The sequence below is a fragment of the Ammospiza caudacuta genome, chromosome 33 (assembly GCF_027887145.1).
Source record: "Ammospiza caudacuta isolate bAmmCau1 chromosome 33, bAmmCau1.pri, whole genome shotgun sequence".
Taxonomy (NCBI): domain Eukaryota; kingdom Metazoa; phylum Chordata; class Aves; order Passeriformes; family Passerellidae; genus Ammospiza; species Ammospiza caudacuta.
This window is the reverse complement of record NC_080625.1, coordinates 99,961-105,676: the sequence shown is the minus strand read 5'-3', so window position 1 is coordinate 105,676 and position 5,716 is coordinate 99,961. Positions and strand designations below refer to the sequence as shown.

The 5,716-nt window shown below is 42.3% G+C and overlaps 1 long non-coding RNA gene across 1 annotated transcript; it reads left to right on the top strand.

The window, feature by feature from the left end:
- The first annotated feature begins 2,407 nt into the window (after window positions 1-2,407).
- On the top strand, window positions 2,408-5,423 carry LOC131570296 (uncharacterized). Its single transcript, XR_009275863.1, has 4 exons — window positions 2,408-2,480; window positions 3,105-3,168; window positions 3,866-3,941; window positions 4,709-5,423. It is a non-coding gene; the product is annotated as an uncharacterized LOC131570296 (long non-coding RNA).
- Window positions 5,424-5,716: the final 293 nt, after the last annotated feature.

Genomic DNA, 5,716 nt, shown 5'->3' with positions numbered 1-5,716 from the left:
ATCATATTGATTTTTATTTATTTCCTATAATACACTACAATATTTATATCAATTTTACATCTATCATATCTATCATTTGTTATATGTTATACCAGATTGATATACTCTAGGTTTTTTTAAGTAGTTTAAAATAAAGGGGATTTTTTTTTTTATTTGGCAAAAGCAGGTGTTTTAGTATAAACATTATAAATACAAATAATATAAAGGTAGAAATCTAAGAATAGAAATAGATCATAAATAGCTGAAGGTTAATATAAAAATTAAAAATGTAAGAAAAAATAAGTTGTAGCAGTAGATATGGTACATAATTAGGAAAATAATTTATCTCCTATTTGAATAGGATACATGTTATACATAATGATTAATATAATACTTAAGTATAAACTGTAAATATAAATGTGAATATAGTCATGAGCGCTATAAATATAAAAATATTTCAATGTAGTTTAAAAGAATAGAGCTTTTTTGTATTTATTTAGTTAGGATGGGATTTGTATTTTAAATAGTGAAAGCATGATAGAAATGTAATTTTAGACATAGAAATATGCAATCAATGTGGAAAGATATTTATAAAAGCACAAAATATAAGTAAATATAAATAATAGAAATAGAATAATGTTATATAAATTACATGCTACATCAATGTCCACTATAGCTATGCATGTGAATATAAATACGAAAAATGGAAATAAAAAATTTATTTAAACATGGCTTTAAAGCAAGGGGCCTTGTTTGATTCTGGTGGGGTAAGAGGCAGGTTTTTGGCATTTATTTCAGAGCAGTTTTCGGCGGGGGTCGCCCCTGTTCTTTTTTGCCACCTTGCCTGCCCGCAGCCCCGAGGCGCGCTGCGCCCCCGGCTGGGGCGGGCGGCAGTGCTGCCGCCTTGTGGGCAGAGCGCGGTACTGCAGCCCTGCGCCGAGAGGCCGCCACCTTGGGAGTGGCGCGTCGCGGATGTCGCGGACTTTTGGTTGACCTTCTCAACAGGGCGGCGAAAAGGGCGGGGAAGTGGAGGACCGGGGTGGGTGTCACTGGACTGCCTGCATGGAATACTGACCCCGGCGCGGCCCCGGTGGTATTTTCTGTGACGTTTCAAGTGTACCCGACACATGCTGTGGTCTCAGCGGCGCCGCGGGCGGGCGTATTTCGGTGGGTTTGTGACAGGCATGTGGCTAAACGCCTCGCTGTGCCGGGGTCCTCTGACAGCCGCTTTCCCGCCCTGAGGGAGCCGAGCCGGGCCGAATTGTTCCGAAGAGCCGAAGAGCCGAGTGTGGGCGAAAACAGCCGAGTTTCCCCGAAGAGCCGAGTGTAGCCGAAAATAGCCGAGTTTCACCGAAGAGCCGAGTGTGGCCGAAAACAGCCGAGTTTCACCGAAGAGCCGAGTGTGGCCGAACACAGCCGACTTGAGACGAAGAGCCGAGTGTAGCTGAACACAGCCGACTTGAGACGAAGAGCCGATGATAGCCGAGTGTAACCGATAGCCGACTGTAGCCGACATTGGCCGCATTTAGACAAAGAGCCGAATATGACCGACTTTAGCCCAACCGGGCCGAGTTCAGCCGAAGAGCCGGAAAAGCCGAATTTAGACGAAAAGCCGAACCGAAACGATTTTAGACCTAAGCCGAACCAAGCCTAATTTAGCCGAGTTTATTTAAACAGAACCGAACGACGCCGCAGCACTCTGCCTGCAGAGCGCCGGTGCAGACGGCAGGGGGCGGTGTATAAAGCGAGTATAAAATATCAACTGTATATAAGAAGGAATAAAAAGCTCTGTGTCATGTGCAGCAGTAGAAAATTTCAGGCTCCCAGGGAATAAATAGTTTTCTTTCAATCATTATAGTTTTGGGGTTTTTTTTACTCCCAGGTAGCCTGAAAGTTACTACTGCTGCTTTTTGATTCTAAAGCTAGGAAGGAAAACCAAGATTACAAATACAAGAAAAAGAAAGGGAAAGGGAAAGGGAAGGGGAAAAAAAGGAAAGGAAAGGAAAGAAAGCAGGAGAGCAGAAGGGAAGGGAAGGGAAAGGGGTGAAAAACAGCGTTAAAAAAAGAAAAAGAGTTGGAGGGGAAAAGAGAGGGCATTCGGGAGGAGCGGTCCTGCCTCAGGTCCTTCCCCGCCCTGGGGCGAAGGACCCGTTTGATGCCCGGGAGGGACTGCAGCTCCCGGTGGCGGGGGACGGAGCCGTGGCTGTCAGCCCGAGACTCCAACTCCCGGCAGGCCCTGCTGCCGGCGCGACGTGTGCCGCAACGGCCGACGCTGCCCGGGATTGTTCTCTAAATCGGCAGTAAATACAGCTGAGTAAAATTAGCTTGGTTTTCTTCCTTCTTTTTTAACTGAATTGTTTTTATTAAAAATACTATTTGAATATGTAGAAAAAGTGGGGATGTCCTGTACTATATCCTAGCTTTTCTTGTTTATAGGGTGCTCAGAAAACATGCGTCCCTTAGAGTCCCTCAGAAAGGTTCTCAGTGCGATCTGTACCAAGGTATGTATTTACTAATAAGTGATCCCTTTAGATATTTGCCTGTGTACCTTTTCCTGTAATTCAGAGCTTGCGTTCTGTGGGTTTTATGATAAACCTGTAAAATATGTAAGAATGCTTTTGCAAGTCTGAATCGTTGAAGGCAGCAGTAAGTGGATTTAGAGCCTGTTCTTGACCAGACAACGGGAAAAAGTGTGACTTTGATGCTGAACTTGTTTTTTTCATTTTTCATTTGACTTGTCTGGAATGATTTAGGAATAGAGAGAGCTAGAAAAAGAGAGAAATAGAATTGGTTATTGAGCACTCCTCAAATGCTCACCACGATTCAGTGTAGAGCCGAAGTGAAGGGTGATGGAACAGAGCTCTGTGCTTTAGAAGGAAATAAATTTAAACCTGACCTCCGCACAGAGTCTCACTAACTTCTTTTGTTTTAAAATACAAAATATGATTAGGAAGTGTTGGAAGTTAGTGTTTTGGGAAAGAAACGGCAGTTCCACAGAACATTCCATTTAACAGAGGCTCTAGGAAGGATTCATGTTTTAACTGCTGTCACTGCAATCAGTTGGTGGTTCAGCCTTGAAATGTGCACTTGCCCTTCTATAAAGCACTGTTTTGTTTGCCTTTCAGTGCTATGAGTCTTGATAAATTGGAGAAGAGCCCAAGAGAAATTTTTCATCCCTTGATATAAAAGGTAGGAAGTGACTTTTTTTGGTTTGGTTCTTTTTCTTTATTATTTCCTGGAAATAAAAGTAATTAAGTATAGGTACTACTGGTTTGTTTCTTCCAGTAGCAGATGATAACAATAGCAGTAGTAATAGTAAAAATAATAATAGAAATAATAATAATAGCAATGTAATACTACCTAAACTGTCTTTATCCATTGAACTGGCCATTTCAAATCAAAACTTCTAAACACAAATCAAACCATCATCCTCGTAGAATCTTTCACAGCAGTGGGCTATAGATCCTGGTTTTGTTGACAGGATTTATTGGTTCTGGAAGAGCAAGAGGGAAGTACAAGCCTAACTACTTCTAGCTCACAGACCCATCCAGTGAATACTGCTTTGTGTTTTGGTGGGCTTGTGATGACTTTGAAATCAATTGCTCATTCCAGTAAAAAAAATTAATGTTTTTTTGAACCTGACAGCAGAAATAACTTTAGGCACCAACTTAATAATAACAGATCACCAATTTAAGTTCATAATTTTATGCTGTACTATCAAAGTTTAAAGGTAAATTTTTACTTATTAGGAGATGGTATAAAGTGTATGTTCCAATGTGTTGGATGTATGCAAAGGTACATACGTACCCGAAAGTCCTTAGAGGAAACAAATTTTTACGTCTGCTGTTTGATTGTTTATCATACAATATTTGGTTTTATTTCCCAGGGATCGGTGAATTTTAACTTTGGAGTCCTCTGTGCTAAGGATGCTCAGCCTACAGATGATGAAATGTTCAGTAATGGTGAGTTTTTCACCTTCTCTTTAATTGCTATGCTGATCTGAATAAGAAAAAAACAAAAGCAAGAGAAAAAAAAAGGATGGTTTATTATTTTTTACGCTGTTATGTTTGTTTCCTCAGTATTTGCTGCAGCTCTGCGAACCCAAGCTTTGGGTTCCTTCTGTCCCACTGGGAGTTGCCCAGTTTGGTTGCATCTGGTGAAATTCACCCTGAGACCTTACAGAGCTAGCTCAAACTACGTGAGAGCCATTTGCAGTTCTCTCCAGACACCTGGAGAATGGGTGATGTTTCTGAGGGTCTGGCAAGTATACTTGTATCAAAACTCAGTCTGTGAAATTTCTGGGGAAAACCCTTCTGTGTCCTGAAGGGTTCAAACTCTGGTGAGGATCCAGTTATCAGGTGCTCACCTGGATGGTTCCAGCTCTTAAAGTGAACACTTGTACTCTTACCCTGTAGTTTACATCTATTGTATTTTTGTTATTTTGCAAGATTTTACGGCTTTGCAAAATATTGTGCGTTTCACTCTTTGGAACCTCTCAGATGGTTCTTTGGTGCAGCACCACCTCATGGGACACTTGGCTGCCGTCCTGAAGGGGTTGGTCGCTAGAATTGTAAATCCTGGAGAGTTTGTAAGTCTTCTGTCCCCAGGGAGGTACCATGCTTTGTTTACTTTTGTTCTGTTTGTTAGGCGCTGCTTCTCATTGGAAGTATGAATTTCAAACTACCCTGTTCTTATTTTAACTGTTTTCCTGGTTCTCTCCCTACGGCAGGGAAAGACTCTCGTATCCTTGTCGTCGGGCTCGGTGCTGTCCAAGAAGATGCAGAGACTAAAAAAATCATAAGAAGCAAAATATGACTGCAGGGAAAACAAGCTGGAGAGAACAAAAGGTGATATTGTTATCCTTACCCTGTATTAGAAACATCCGCTGTGCTTTGATGCTGGCAGCTGCCAGGGGCTTGTTAGCTCTTTGTAGGCAGGTGTAGGTGTTCACTTGTAGGTTTTTTCTCTGGACAAGTCAATTCAAACTTTGCTAAGCTTATATTTGCAAATTACTCTCTAGCACAGTCCAGCATGACATTTTTGAATGTTGTAAAAATACCATGTTACTTGGAAATTGCTAATGATGAGAAGCTTTAGGGAAAAATAAGATGTCAGGGTTGGGAGATGTGAGAAGAATTTTGAGGGGATGTTAGACTGAAATAAAGCACACTTGAAGCTGGACTGGCACGCTGGCAGATCCCCTATTAAACAGTAGCGCTGAGATTAGCCTGGGGGTTGCCCATTGTTTCTGTAGAAATAAATGTTTTCTGGTCTTCAGAGGTAAGCTGCTTTGAAAAGCTGGAAGGCACAGCATAGTGACAATCCGTGTGCTTCGCATTAAAAATAGATTTCAGAAGGGTCCTAGGCTTTTGTCTTTTCCTAGAAGTCGATGTAATCCTATTGAGGAGTTTTTAATTCTGTGCTGCCATGTCATCGATCAGGGCCCTGTCGTACTAATCATCATACAGATGCAAAACAAAAAATCAGACCCTGTCCCGACCACTTAGAGCCCAGAACACGATTTCCTCAGGCTGCCATTTGTGTGCCATCGGTACTCACCATGGAAGCGAGCTGGGGATTGTTGCACCCGTTGGGAACAAACCGCTTCTCGTCACACAGAAATGGAATTGGGACGACGCCTCAGCCAGCCTCTCTCTCCTGAATCTGCAGCAGAGCAGTTCCAGTCCATGCGGGCAATCCAGTTCCTGACGATCTGAGCGCACGGAGCAGCGCTCAG